The sequence below is a fragment of the Dryobates pubescens genome, chromosome 14, assembly GCF_014839835.1.
Source record: "Dryobates pubescens isolate bDryPub1 chromosome 14, bDryPub1.pri, whole genome shotgun sequence".
NCBI lineage: Eukaryota > Metazoa > Chordata > Aves > Piciformes > Picidae > Dryobates > Dryobates pubescens.
The window spans coordinates 21449212-21464551 of record NC_071625.1 but is presented as its reverse complement, the minus strand read 5'-3'; the positions used below and the strand labels follow the sequence as shown (position 1 = coordinate 21464551).

At 46.9% G+C, this 15340-nt stretch overlaps 1 protein-coding gene across 1 annotated transcript in view; it reads right to left on the bottom strand.

Annotated features, from left to right (window-relative positions):
• CYRIB (CYFIP related Rac1 interactor B) overlaps positions 1–14278 on the bottom strand; it is an 88065-nt gene extending 73787 nt beyond the window's left edge. Inside the window, exon 1 of the mRNA XM_054167159.1 lies at positions 14261–14278. The gene's annotated coding sequence lies outside the window, so the exon portion shown is untranslated. The remainder of the gene's footprint in view (positions 1–14260) is intronic.
• Positions 14279–15340: the final 1062 nt, after the last annotated feature.

The window sequence follows — 15340 nt, the reverse complement described above, 5'->3', positions numbered from 1 at the left end:
TTTTAAGAAGCCTAGGTAGCTGCAAGGACAGAAACAGAATCCGTACTGCTTACATGAGCAAAAACTTCTGTAACCTCAAGTAAGAATTTGCTAGCAGAGGAAATGGAAAGCCAGGACTTTTCCCTGTACTGTAATCTGTGAGGGACAGCCTGGGTGCAGATGAAGGCTGCCATATAACAAAGCATTTAGGCAAGCACTTGCACACTTCCTTTGCTGAGCAACCAAAATCTTGCACACCAGACATCTTTCTCTTCCTTTTTTTTTTTTTTAGCATGAATATGGCACCTAGGACTAAATCCTGCACCAGATGCAGCTGTTGAATATTTAGATAGCGAGAAAAAGGAGCAAAGCTGACTGCAATTACTTAAACTTATTGTGAGCTTATCCAATTGACAGGAAGTTCATACTTTTATGTCCAGCTAACAAACCCCATTCATGAGCTGGGAAATACTCCATGCCTGTTCATACCTGTCTGGACACAGTCCCACATGAGACATCTTGTGTTCCTGAAATCAGAGCTTAAGTGCATATTATGTTAATAATCAGAACAGAACAAGCAGCTTTCCGCCAGGATCTTGCTGCTTCTCTGAACAAGCAGCTTTCTGCCATGATCATACTGCCTCTATGAACGAGGAGCTTTCCACCACGATCATGCTGCCTCTACAGGAATGCATCACAGTGGGGTTTTTGGAAATACATGGTTTTATACTCCTTAGTCTAGATTATTCCTATCTCAAGCAGCAAATAATCTAAAAAGTGAAAAGAAGCAAAATAGTCTTCATTTATAAGGTACTAAGCTGTAACTCAGAGAAGCTTAGACCATGTTTCTGGCCTTAGACTTCTTGTATGATGCCAAGTGAGAAGTCAGACTAGGCACCTGTCAGTGGTACCTCCTATTCTGATAATTTCTGTCTTAAGTGTTAACATCACACTTTAAAAACAAAATAAAACAAACCAAAACACACACACAGAAAACCAACTCAAACCAACAAAACCCCACAAAACCTGCAAACATTTGTATGGTGCTTCACCGAAACACTGTACAATTCCAGCCTATGTCCTAAGCCAACTGAGTGCAAAAGATGAAGCCATACAGAATCTCTATTACACACTTCACAGAGAGGCAGATCACTCAGAGCTAGCTCTAGCCTGCCAGTGAGCCCTTGGCCTGTGCCAGTTAGTAATTCTTCCTGTCCCAAACCATATAGCCAGCTTCCCCCTGGAAATCTGGTGTATGATGCTGGACACTAAACAGCATGTGTCACCTCTTGGCCAGGTGGCAAACGGAGACAGAGGGACTTGGGGGAACTACAGTGGAAGAACTGTGAACATGAGGAGAAAGTTCTTCACAGAAAGAGTTATTGGTCATTGGATGATAGGTGATAGGTTGGACTTGCTGATCTCTGAGGTCTTTTCCAACCTTACTGATTCTATGATTGTATGAACGTGGCAGGAAAGGGGGAGATCTGGAAACAGAGATACATAGTAGTAGTTAAATAGTTGTATTTTTCAATTATATCTTCATCTTTTCATAGAAAACATAAAAGGTACTGGTTTCTTCATGCTCCAATTATACTTCCATAATTATTTTAATCCTAATTATTTATCTTTGAATTTTACTTGAAAAAGATGGTAGAGGCAGATGTAGGGAATATAACATTCCTTTGGCTAGCTCAAAGAAGTCCAACTCAAGCAGAGATGTGAAAGGTCCTGAGGAACCACATGGGAGCAGAGAGGAACATAAGGGCAGTGAGACAGTCCTAAGTATGCATGCTTCTAAATGGTTTTAATGGGGTCACTTCTGTCCTAAGGCATAACACACCACTGTTTGGAGAACAGACTCTGGCCTTGAGCTTGTTTTTGGATGAGTGTGACAAGCTTGGGCTTAGTGCAGAAGGGACTGCGCTCAGAAGACCTGAATGCAACCAGATGGCAAAGAAGGGGCATGTTTCCCCTCTGGAAGACTGAAGGCCTACCACAAAATAAAGGCAGAGAAGACGAGGCTGCAGTGAAAGAAAAGACTTTTTGTGAGACTGAGGCTTGGACAACAGTTTCAGAAGAAATGGATGGTTTCAGAAAGGCTGCAAAAGGAAGAAATTACAATATAATCATGGTCAGTGAGAAGGAATGGCTGAAGGTTTATTTTGGAATAAACCTTTAATTTGTTCAATGCAGAACATTTTAAAACCATCTTCATCCCCCAGAAGGACAGCTATCCCACCCAGTGATTCTGTTTTCTCCTTTCAATGTTACATTATTTTGCTATTGCAGAGAAATAGAAAGTACACTTTTAAATTAGGAAGCTGTAATTGACTAGACAATAAACAACATGGGGCAGTTCAAACATGTAGCAGTTTGGAACTCTCCTATTTAGAGCCTTTCTTACAAACACATCTGTCAAAGCCTACTCTCTCCATAGTGCTGTCTGCCCCACCACTCAGAATCACAGGCAGCCTTGAGAGAATTTTGTTAGTCACTGATCAGTTTCATGGAAAGGCCATTTAATTCTGAAAGGTGCTAAGGGAGAAGCACACACACACATGCATGCACCCAGAGCTTTAAGACAAACAAATTAAAATATGGTAACACTAGTTTCTCTCTCAGGAAAAAAATAATATGGGCATTTGATAGTCAATAAGGGAGGATTGGGTTGGGCTTTTTTGTCTCTGCTTTTTGTAATCTTTAAAAATGCTTAATACATTGCTTGGGAGCTGCATGTTTCACTTTAACACAGACTTAACCATTGCAATTCATTAACTGACATATCTTGCAATCAATTCAGTCAATATTCTACACTTTTATCTTGGCTACAAAAAAAAAGCTCTATTAGCTTTACTTGGCTCAAAAACAATACAGTGAACTACTCTTAATTATTAATAATCTGTTTTCCATTCAATAAAGCTTTTTGGACCTCTACCACAGTTCAATGATATATTTATTTGAAGTGTAGGGTTCAGAGCAATACAGTGCACTCTCTCTGGGAAAGAGCCCAAAAATAACTATCTACTTGATATCAACCCAAGGGCTTTCCTAAGGGAATGAAATTATCATTCCAGGGCAGGTCATCAGTGGTTTAGGGAAATCAGACAAATCTGTGTCTGGGGAACAGATGCCTTTTGGTTTGTAAATGTGTGAGAGAACCTTTCCCCTCTTGGTCACCAGTTCAGGTCCATCCATTCCAGCAGTGACTGGAAGCTATTAAACATCCAATAAACCTCCTGAAACAATGAGTGGGATTCCTAACAGACACTTACTTACAACTGCTTACATCTTGGAGCTGCTCCTACTCAACCTGCAGTCTCAACAGTAATACATACACACAGAAACTGGGCATTAGCATGGTGGAGTGAAGAACATTTTATCTGCTAAATGCAGTGAGTAGGTTGCTTCGGGGCTGGCAATCCATCTCTAGATTTCCTACTGGCACTTCCTCATTCTTCAAAAGAAACAAAACAATGCATTACAAAGCACCTTTTTGTAAACTTTCCTCACAAACTCCATTGGACAGGCCCAAAAGACTTAGAAAGCCACACCTGCAGCGTCTCAGACCTTGGGGAAGATAAAGGTGTAAATAAGGATTTGATTCCATGCTTGGAAACTAGTTCTGGGAGTCCTGGGACTCCCTAACTGCTACATGAGCACATGCAGCTTTGATGCAGGTCTGCTAGAAGAAAGAGGAGACAAATGCTGAGCGTTACAACCACAAACCACAGCTGTTGATGGGAATTGGCAAGAGACCAGGGAATGCTGGGAAGCATAGATGGCCTGCAGCAGAAGGTAGGGCTGAGCAGGGCTCTCTGACACTTGAAGCTTTTTTATTCAGCTGGTGGTGCTTTTCCACCCTGGCATCTGGTTTCCATGATAGCACAAGGGAGGGACGCTATGGTGCAATTTTATGGTATGTTCTCCTAGGTTATGTTGGCACTTCCTTGGGTAAGCATGCCTAAGTGCAAGCTCAGGTTCACTGTGTCCCTGGGTTCAAATTATTTGCAGCTATACTGTCTGCTTTAGCTTGCTCATAGCTTGTTCCAGTTGCCTCCATATTTCATTTGGTGATGAGGGGGCTGAGGCTTTCCAAATGTCCCCCTTTCTTTTAACTCAGGGCAGAGCCATGCTGAGGAGAAGAGACAGCTGTCGGTTGGCATAGCTGCAAGCATAAGAGCATGTGATGGGGCTCCTAGGTCTGTGGTCCAGCTCATGAACCAGTAAAGATGGAGCCAAGCTTTGCAGGTGCTGCTCAGCTATGACACCTTGGATGCATCCTGGTGCTCCCATTTCTTCCCACCCTTTTGAGTGGGAGCTCTTCAGGACTCTCTTTATCCACTCATATGGTACATGATTAAGCTGTGCCCAAATTCAGGCACAGGCTTCTGAACAGTGCAGTAATATAAATTGCAAAGAGCATGCCAAGTTCTGATGGCTGAAAAAGGAGGAGGAAAAAAAACCCAAACATTTTCTGTAATGGGATCTGCTGCTCACTTGCTTTTGTTACCAGCATGTGCAAACCTAGCTATTCCAGTCCATTATATTCAACAATCTTACACTCAGTGGCAGGTGAAATGTCATACCTCGGGGTAAGTTTTCACTGCAGTAGGCAGAGAATTTGTCCTTTAAATACCCTTAGTATTAATGGGTAATTGATCCAGCAATTTAAACTCCAAGAGATACAGACATCTCATGTGGGACCACTTTGAAATGTGTTGACATTTTGATTCAAAAAATGAGACACTTTTAGAAACAAATGCAAATTCATTCAGGATTTGAGGTCAGCTGGATACTGGATGAGAAATGTGCAACGAATGTTTAGTAGGTTCATCAAATGTTTTTTAATCTCTGTATACTCCAGGGATTAAAGTGACATCAGAGAAAGGAAGGGCAATTTCTAGAGTTCTCTGTATTAACCGTTAAATCCTCTCATGGGGCTGGAACCTAAATTCACCTATTGCACTTGCAATTATAGTGTCTAGGGCAAAAGAAGGCTTTGGGACAAAGGGACGGAATTTCAGTGACCTCTGAAAGTAAGGCTGTCAGACTATTGGATATGCTTTAATTTTTGAAAAGCTCTGATCCTGCTGAGCTCCACCTGGGGGAGTTGTCAGTGTTTTACTGATGCCAGTGAAATTCACTGTAGGACTGTAGCCCGACAAATCATTGCAGGAAACAAACCAAAACGCAGCAGGAGGGGTAGCCTGCTTGGTTCCCAGAGGCTCTGGCCACTCTTCCAGCTCAGAAATTATTCAGCACACTGTGAGAAAGACAATCTAAACAAACATTTAGGACACATCCACAACTGCCCTACAGATAATGAGTTCCTGGTAGGTCAAACCTTAACAAAACCCAAAGAAACCTAAGTGTCAGTTTGGGCTCCATCCTGCCAAAGTGGGTAGTGCAGGCCTGAAGCAGCCTTGGAGAAGGACCAACTTGGCAAGCTGCTGGGTCTCAGCTGAGTGTTAACTACCATCACCAGCAGGGCAGAAACAAAGCTTCCCTGCTTCCTCTCTCCCTGTACTTCAGCAGAGGGTAACAGCTCCCGACAGAGGGAAGAAAATGGGGCATTTGCTACCCACACTGCCCCCTAGCAGACAGGGCCAGCGAGAACTAGCTCTGGTTTTCCCCAGCAGCAAGGACACCTTCGGATTGCGCCCCTCACCCAAAGTCTCCCCAGCAGTAGGGCTGAGGAGAGGCCAAGTCATGCTGGATACCTGGGTTGCAGTTTGGGTAGGGTGTGTGTGAGGACTCAAATCATCTCATGAACAAGGAACCAGGGGAAGAACAATGCAGGGGAAGTTCCTCACCGAAGTTCACCTGCAGAGCAGCCTCTACTCTTCCCCTTCCTCTTCCCCTTCCCCTGCAGGGCTGGTAGAGAAGGAGTTGCATTTCTGGGAGCCACCATCCAGGGGAAGTTACACTAATCTGGGCACTGACTGAGAAGGGACTTCCCTCACAGACACATGTACAACAATGCCCAACAGAGTTAAGAGGAAGAGGAAAAGCTGAAATTCTGAGCAATACGCAAACAACTGTATTCAGCTGTGTGAAAACAACTGCCCCAGGAACGGCTCCAAATATGTGCAGCATTGGGCAACATGCTGATAAGCCATGATCTTGGCAGCCTCGTACTGAATGGTCCTCTCCAAGGGCTCTAGATAAGCACTACAGCCTACCAGTGGGATCAGCAGGCACACAAAGTTATCAGGATCAGTCCTATTCTACACGCTCACTCAAGCATAGTATTTCCCTTCTGGGCTCCCGCTCCACTCTCTTGCTTCCTCAAACTGACTGACATGCTGCAGGAGTCTGGGGGGGAAAGAATTTACTGGACCTGTACCAGCTATGTATTTGAGCCTCATGCAAAAGCATGCAAGGGTTCTCAACATCCACCTGGGTGGCATTTTCCCAGAGAACAAGAAAGAGCTTAGACTACATCCACCAACTGCTTCTTGCATCAAGTAGCTTCTTTTTAAGTAAACAATGACAGACCAAATGGGACTTCAACAAGTTTAAAAACCGGGGGGTTTTGGTATGAACAGCAGCTATCAGTCTTAGGCCTAGTCATACCTTGTAAATGTATTATAGAGGTGGTGTGATTCATATTATATCCAGGTATACAATGAGGTAGCAGCAGACCTAGATCAGATTCAAGTGGACTTGAAGCAATTTTTGCTCATAAAGGCAGGATGCCTGATCAGCTGTGGAATCTGGGCACAAGAAGCCATGGCACAAGTTTTGCACCTCAGAACCATTCCTAAAACAAACAATCTCCTTTCAAAGTAGTAATCCTGGGAAACAAACTTGGTCTCAACCCATAAATAGAGATGTAAATGGCTTCTTCATTCACAGGGAATCTTACCAATGCTCTTATTTGACAGATTGCTGTAGGGCATTGCCAGTGGATATCTGTGATACCCGGACATAAACACAAGAACACTGCTGCATACAGTACATATTAACACATCAGTATGACCAGGATGCCAGACAGACCTACTAATGCACAGAAGATCATATTTTGACATAAAGCTAGTCCTTCAGAGGGAGTTAGGATTCACAGGCAGGAATATCTGCACCCCTCAGTTCTAAGGCTGGCAGAGCAGTTTTGGGAATGGGGGTCCTATTTTTTTTCCTTTTAAGTTCTCTTGACTAGTCCAGACCCACCACCACAAAAACCATAATTGCCCTGGAGTCTGCAGAGATACTCTCCATCACACTTTTCTCTGTCTACATGACTCTGGCAAGACACCAAGTTAGAGGCAGAACATAAATCATCCACCACATAACTCTATTCCTGACACCAGCAGCTGCCCACTATAGGGAGGCACACCACTGGATGATGCCTACAGAGACAGGTTCCAGTTGTCCCTCCACAGGGCAACTCAGGGGAAGCATGACACAGAAAAACAAGACAACTCCTCTGCAGTCCTCTGGAGAACAGATACATGTCTGTTCCCATTTTAGGATGGACCCTCAGTGCTACCCATCGCTTGCAGCAGCTCAGGCACTTCACAAGCCACCAGCACAATCCCCATCAGAGGCTGCTGGGCAGCAACGTGTCTGACACACTTGCACTCTGTGTGCTTTGATGGGACCAAGGTGAGAGAGGCAGGAATCCATCCCTGCTACCTAACACAAGGTTCAGCAGTCACTGCTGGGTGCTGACAACCCTGCCAGAGCACTGTTATGGGAGGGAGGTCATCAGTTTAACCACACTGGAGCAGGGCCAGCCTTCTGAGTAAACTGTTCAAAGCTGCACTGAGGCATTGTTTAAATCTTATTTCCAAGTGACCTCCAATTCCTCTGAATATGCTGGGGTAGAAGAACGTCCACATCCAGGAGTTTATGTCCTGTGGTGGGTGCAGGGCACAGCACAGTGTGGTTCCAGTAGATGCATGTCACCTCCACCAGCAGGGCCAAAAAAATTCAACCACCCCTCCCACAACTACCTTCCCCAGCAACTCAAGATGCTTTTTTCATATCATTTCCCCCTTCACCAACAGGTTTCCAAGTTTCCCTTTCCCTCTAGTTTGTTGTCTAATGTGTTCAAATAAAGCTCTTTGCATGGGTCATGCTGCAGATGCCAGGATGTAATATGAAAAGTGGACCAGCAAAGAACCAAACCAACATAAAGTTATTCTTGTGGTTTATTTCAATGAGTGGTTTGCATTGCAGCTCCATAAACAGCGACACAATTACAGCAGAGGAAAGGAAACAAGAACAAGTTGGGCACCTTTCTTGCTGAGGAAACAGTGGGTGGACCTGGGCCCCAGTGTGGGAGTAAAAATACTCTGGCTCTTCCTAAGATTTCACAGTGCTAACACTTTGCATTTCACAAGTGGCATTGGTATTGGCAGAAGGTCAGTGGCATCTGCACAGCTCTCTGCTGACTAGTGACTGAGCTCTACAGGGAAGAAAAGCTGCAAGGACAGGAGTGGGACAAGGCGAATGAAGTGCAAGCTGCAAACCTCAGCTTGCCTTGCTCAGCATCAGATGAATATTAATCCTCTGATGGTTTGCACAGCCAAAGACAGGCCCTTTCTTACTAATTTTAGCCCTTGCCTCATTTAAAACTACAGACATGCTATTTTCATGGGGTTTTTTTCCTCTTTTTAGCAGGTGGCAAGCTGTCAGATGTAGCCAGCATGGTTGAGAAACTGGCCTTGTCCAAGGGGAGGTGGGAAACTTTCATTAAAAACAAGAAGCAGATAGGGGGAAAAAATGCAGATTAAAGCATGCTATTAAGCTCCAAGAACACATCTCAGAGGCAGACTAGCCTGCCCATGCTGGCATAAGGAAGGGAACAGGGCCTCTGGCCTGAAGCATGCACCTTCCTCAAACCTTGCATCTGTGGCAGCCCCACATGCTGTTTCCCAGCTGCATACACACAGACATCTTGTTGCACCCCAGTCCCTGAGCACACAACCATTCACCTGCTTCTACCTTCACTCCCTCTTCCCTGCTTACAAGCCTTTGCTTCTCTTGCCCTAAAATATACCTGCAGCCTGACACCCCCTCCTTCCCCTGCCCCTTTCCCCCTACAAGTGCAAGCAGCTTCTCCCAGCCTCTGCTCCTCCTCTCACACACCAATCTGTCAACATCTCCCACAGAGGTGGACTGCTGATGAAGTGCTCAGCCTGGCCAGCAATCCTGTGCTAGAAACGCGTTTAAAAAGGTGGTGAAGTGAGGATACATTTGTGAGAGGAAGTGAGTGGGTGGAGGGAAAAGCCTACTGAACAAAAGTCAACAAATAACACATCGAACCTTGAGCACAGAATATCTGGGGGTGGATAAAAGGACAGCAAGTTAACAAAATACTATGTGAATGCATGTATTCTACACTAACACACAGCAAGGTCTGCTAGGGAGCAAAGTGTGCACAACTACTGAAAACAAAGAGGAGACTCAAAATAAAAAGTGGAACATCCCTTAACAGCAGCACAGGTGCCTCCTAAGAAGGTGAGCAGGGAAGGCATCAGACCATAGATTATGGCATGTTTCAAACATGCATCTTGCTGGATCCCAAAAGCCCAGCTAGTAACCCAGAGGTTCTCAAAGTCCAAACAGACTGATGGTGCCTCAATGAGCAGGGACACAGCTCTCAGCAGCTGTTAATAGACTGCATGTCCCTGCACTTTTTAATTTAGTATTTTTAACTAAAACACTTTAAAGTTTTTTGTTTTGTTTTGTTTAAAGGAACTGTTATTTCTAGAACAATCAAACCAGAAGCCCAGCTCTGCTGTCCATGGCTGATAGAGCAGTAGCTCCTCACTTAAGATTTCTGCCAGATGGAGCAGTGGAGGGACCTAGGAATACAGTTCCCAGTTTTTCAGCCTACTGTTTATGCATGCCTGACCTGTAAAACCTTCCTTCCTTCTCTAGTCTCGCAGAGCAAGATTGGCTGTGCTATGGTTTCAGTAACACACTCCAGAAGATTTTTTTAACTTTTTTTTTCCTTAATGGACAACATATTTGACTCAGAGGGGCTGCACCAGAAGCCAGTCAGCTTTGCCCTCTGAGAATCAACCCACAAAACCTCAGCTCACACTGGTGCCAAGTTATTTAGACAAATCACTCCTTTAACCAGTTACCCAGTGAGTTGGTTGTGTCCACGTTGTTCCCACAGACAGGTGAATGAGCAATTAACAGGTAAACAGATAACACAGGAGACTGTCCAGGTTTGGTTACATCTCATTTTCCCTCCATACATTTCAAACCAGCCTGTTCTGCAAGGATCACCTGCAGAAGGGATTCACTACCACAGATAGTAAGACTGTTCATGCCACTTTCTTTTTAAAAGAGTAACAGAAGTGATTTGAGAGTCAACTGCATATTATTCCCCGCATTTGGCAGTAGAAGAGCGCAAACATACACACTCAGTGTGACACTGCACCCTCTGAGGCTACACCGCACAAGCACTCTTGGAAAGCAAGCAGTGCATCCACGCCATGGGTTACAGTGATTACTACTGACAGGTTATTCATGGTATCACAACAAATTAGGTCACAGATTAGACTTCCATAGCACAGATTACAACTAGTGTCTGTATTTTCCTCTTAAATAGAGAGGGTTGTGGCCAGAAGGTTTGACCTCAAGACTGGGAAGAAATCAGATGCAGAGCTGGAGGGGTGAGAGTGTGTGTGTGTTCCTAATTCTGGCTAAGAAAAAGACTGTTTTAGCAAGACTCTGATACAATTCCTGGTTTTCTGCTATAGTTAGAAGATTTGGTATTTTCCCCTTTCTATTTATCAAGCCTTTAAGAAATAGTGTCCACTAGACACCCTGGAGTAGATCTTAGAGCATTTCTGACAAGCAGATATCAAACCCAATGCTTTAAAAAAAATATTGCATTTTTGATGATAGAAAAGCAGGTTGCACTGTATAAAAATCTGCTGGGAATGGAAACAAAAGCTATCCTGTCTAATCCCACAAGGTCACACGTATACTCATTTTGAGCATCCCTGGCACAGAAAGGTCTTAAGGGAATAAATTAATGTGTGCAGTATTAAAAAACAAACAAAAAACTAACACACACACGCACACAAAAAAAAAAGCAACCCAAAAAACATAACCACTGCAGGGAAGAGTTTTAAAATATATCCAGCAAGGACAGTAATAGAACTCAGACACCAAAAGAAAATCCAGGCTGTATCAAGCTCAACAGAGAGCAGTGCAGAACAAAGGTTTCCAACAGCTGAATTACTGCAGACACCGTGCAAAGTGCTTTCAACCCACTGTGAGATACAGCTTGACTGCAGATTTGAAATCCCTGTTCCAGCAACTGTATTACAGCAGACTGTGAGCACTGTGCTCTGCTCCCAGCCACCTCCTCCCCCAGAGCTGTGCTGCTCAGGGGAAAGTATGCCTGGGATCCAGAGAGCCTGGTCCAGCTCCTGGTGGAACCATGCTGGCATGCACAACATTCAGTGGGTAAGCAAGCTCATGGCCATGGAAAGAACTAAAGAGAAACCTGACACAGATAATTAGGAAGACAGGTCTTTGAGCTAACCTCAGAGACAAGCCCTTCTAAGTCATGGTTGAGAGACCACTGAACAACCTTCAGCTTACAGAAACAGTCCCAATACCCATGATGGGATCACACTCCTGCATCTACTCTGGGCAGCCAAGAGACCCACACTAGCTCTCAGCTGATCCTCTGGAGCATGTATTTAGTCAGCTAGTTTATATCTGCAGACAAACCAACCTGGAACCTCTAGCCAAGTTCTCAAGAACGTTTGCAGGCAGAGAACACAGCCTCTCTTCCTGTTCCCAGTGAAGCAAGAGGAGCACATGATGCTATGCCTGTTCCCCATTTGCAGGTCTAGTAGGCCAGTGCTCACTACCCTCCACTCTGCCTCAGTCCAACCCAGCCAGCCCCAGCCAGGTGCCAGCATGGCTACCCTGAGGGACCACAGCTGTGACTCCAGTTCTAAAATGATCTCTCCACTCACTTCAGCAAAAGTTTTTTCACAGGAAATATGCTTTTACTTTCAAAATACTCTTCAACGAGCACAGGAAATATCTCAAACACCAGTCTTTATTCTTGGGAGACACTATTTATCCTGATTCCTCTCAGTAAAAAGGAATAGCAGTTAAGAGTGGCTATGCTCTCCCTCACTCTAGGGGTGGCATTAAGCTTTTAAATACTCTCAGTGCATCAGCTCCTTCCACTGCTCTGACTGAGCACACTCACATTTAGAGACACAGAATGAGGCCTGATTATTTTCCCCTCCAGCCTGAGCTGTGCTGTGCCAATTATTGAAAATCCATTGCACATGCTCCTTGCTGAGCAGTCTGAACTATTGATCTCAGCTAGAGAAACAGATGCTCTAGACTTTATTGGAAATGTTTTTGAAAGTTCTGTTGGTATGACCATTCCTGATGGATTCTGGGCACTTCCCAGCCTCCACGCAGAGCACTGCCTCAGACCTGCTCAAAAAATCCATCATGACAAGGGTACTTCTGCTGAGCCATAGAGGAAACCACACTACTGATCTCTACTGCACTCTGGGAAAGCAAGTGGTGACAACAGTTGGAAAACACACTAACAAGGCCCCTCAGTCTGATCAGTGCTGAAAGTGAGCAAGAACAGCAGGTAGAGACTGCCACCTGCAAACTGCTGTCTGGACAGGCAGGGACTCCTGGCCCCTGCCTAACAGGGAACACAGCAGGAGCCATGCAGCAAAGTGCTGCCTCTCACTAAGGCAAGATGAGCCCAAGAAGCTCTTCCACGCAGGTTTGAACACCAAAATGATCTGGGATGCCTGCATGCACCCAGAAAGGTCCCTCAGAACTCATGCAGCTCTGCCATGTGCTTCTTCCCTCCCTGTCGCAGCAGTACTGGCATCAGCATTATTAAACGAGCGGCAGCCTGCTGCCAGGCTTCTGAAACAAAGACAACATTGCACTTCCAATGAAATCTCACATCTCTTCAAAACACTTCTTGGTTTGGGGTGCAGATGTGTGATTTGTTTTGTTTGAATGAAAACAAACAAAAAAAAAGGTCTCTGTTGGTTTAATCACACAGCTAACAAAACACCAAACAGTGTACCCCTCATGGCTCTCTGTGTCATGTGTATTAGAGAATGATTTTTTTGGATAAGAGTTCATTTTTAACTGGCAAAAGAGTAATGCTACTCTGAACCTTACAGCTGGTTAATAGTCATGGTTTAATGGTTGCTCTGTGCAGTTTCCTTTCTGTTTCACCACTAATTCTTTTGAAACGCTGTAACTTGCTTAAGAGAGGGGCAGTTTTCACACAGTCACGATCACAACCACACTGCCATCCCTGCCCAGACGAGGAAGTACTGGATCCCCCTAAGCAGAAGTGCTCACTTCCTCGCCAGCCAGTCCAGTGCATTTCTGGCTGCTAGGGTGAAGTTTTAGAGACAAGATTTGCATGAAGTGTCTCCACCCTGGCACCTGTCCAAGCACCAGAGGATAGCCAAATGCAACACACCCAGCTAGGTGCAAGAAGCAGACACCTAATATTGTCACTCGCTGCTCCCAGGCCAGGATGCAGCAGCACCTACTGCATACAAGAGGCAGTACCAAACAATGGCTCCTTCTTGAAGCCAACCAGCCCAGTTTACTGCTGATAGGTTTCAACCTGGCAGTTGCTAGAGATCATGTTGGTGGGCATAAGGACTATTATACTGTTCACTGGATCTGTCACCTCTGTCTCCAGGTTCCTGGGCACAGAGAATCTCCTGTCCTTAGCCTGTCACCCCTGTGACCCTTGCAGACATAAGCGATGCTCTCTCCAGCACCTCCTGACTGGGGCGGCCTTGCATCCCCCGTGCAATGAGCCAAGCTGGGGTGGCAGCTCCATCCTTCAGGCCGAAACGGGGCTCGGCGCAGCTGCCCCTGCTGCCCACGCCGGCTTTGCTGCAGCCCGACAGACGGCCCAGCGCTGCGGGCAGGGGGCCGACAAGGGGCAGCGATGTTCTGGGCGGCGGCCATTCCACGCTGGCCCCACGGGGCTGCGCCTTCCCGCCCGGCAAGTGCCCTGTATGCCCCTAGCTCCCCTCCGACCATCCTCTGCTCCTGGCATGTGGCTGACCCCCAGCTCCCTTCAGGAGATCCCCATAGCTCTACAGGTGCCTAAGCCCCGGCTCCCCTCGGGCGATGCCCCACTTCTCCCCAGGCGACGCCCCGGCTCCTCTCAGGTGCCCCGCCCCAGTTCCCCTCAGCTCCGAGGCAGCAGGGCGTCGGCCCGCGGCCGCGCCCCTCCGTCCCCGCTCCACCGGCGGCGGGGGCGCAGGCAGCTTACCTGTGCGGCGGGGCGGCCGGCGGGGCAGCCCGCGGGTGCAGCCTGGCCTTCCGCGTTGCCGGGCGGCGTCGTCACGGCCACAGGTTGGCTGCCGGCAGCGGGCGGCGGGCGCGGTGCCGCATCGCTATAAAAGGAAGCGGCGCGGGGGGAGGAAGAGGCGGCCCTGGCACCTTCGTCGCGGTCCCCGGTGTCCCATCCGCGGGGAGCAGCAGGGGAGCAGCTTCACCACGGGCAGCCCCCCGCTGGGCAGTGCGGTGGCCCTGCCCTCTGCCTGTTCCTCTGCAGCCGCGTCCGGCTGGGGGTGGGATGGGGAGCAGGTCAGAGCTCCCTGCCTCGGCCCCCATCCGGAGCAGTAGGGCCGCAGCCGCATACCCGGGGGGAGGAGGGACCCTTCGCAAGGAGCTAGCGATGACCTTGTCCCTGCACACCAGACAACCTCAGGCAGGCTGCTCTGGGCCAGCATGCATGAAGCAAGCGACAATACGGAGCGTGAATAAGGTCGGTAGACACAGGAATGTTCTGGCCACACATCGGAGTAGCTTGCAAACTTTAAATGCTTGTGCACCAAACCCAAACACCTAAACCTACCTTCTGTCTGCAGACTCGGCTGGGGGACTGCCCGGGCCTGACTAGCAGGCAGAAACTGCAGGCTGACACTGAGGGAAGGGCACCACTGGTCACAGTGCTGTTGGCAAAGAAATGCAGGTGTTGGGCCCTGCAACAGCCAGGGCCTGGTCATCCGGTCTGGCAGCCAAACCACTGCAGCGAGATGATGCCTTTGTTTTGGAAGGATCAGTCTTACAGAAAAAAATGCATAGAAGTTGATTTTTTTCACCATCAAATGGCAACAGCTCCTTCAACCTCTGGAGCTGTGCTTGGAGGCTGGAGGGCTGTGACATCTCAAAGGTACCATGCTCAGTTTCTCTTCAACCTCTTGTTAATGACTGACAGCATCTTGGTGGCAGGAGGCATGAGGGTGCCCCCAGGACACAGCAGCCTCCTCCCCATCTGCCCAGCAGGAAGCTGTCCCTCCAGCAACAGATGCTGTTGTTTTCCTGCACTATCAATCCCTTTCAGGAA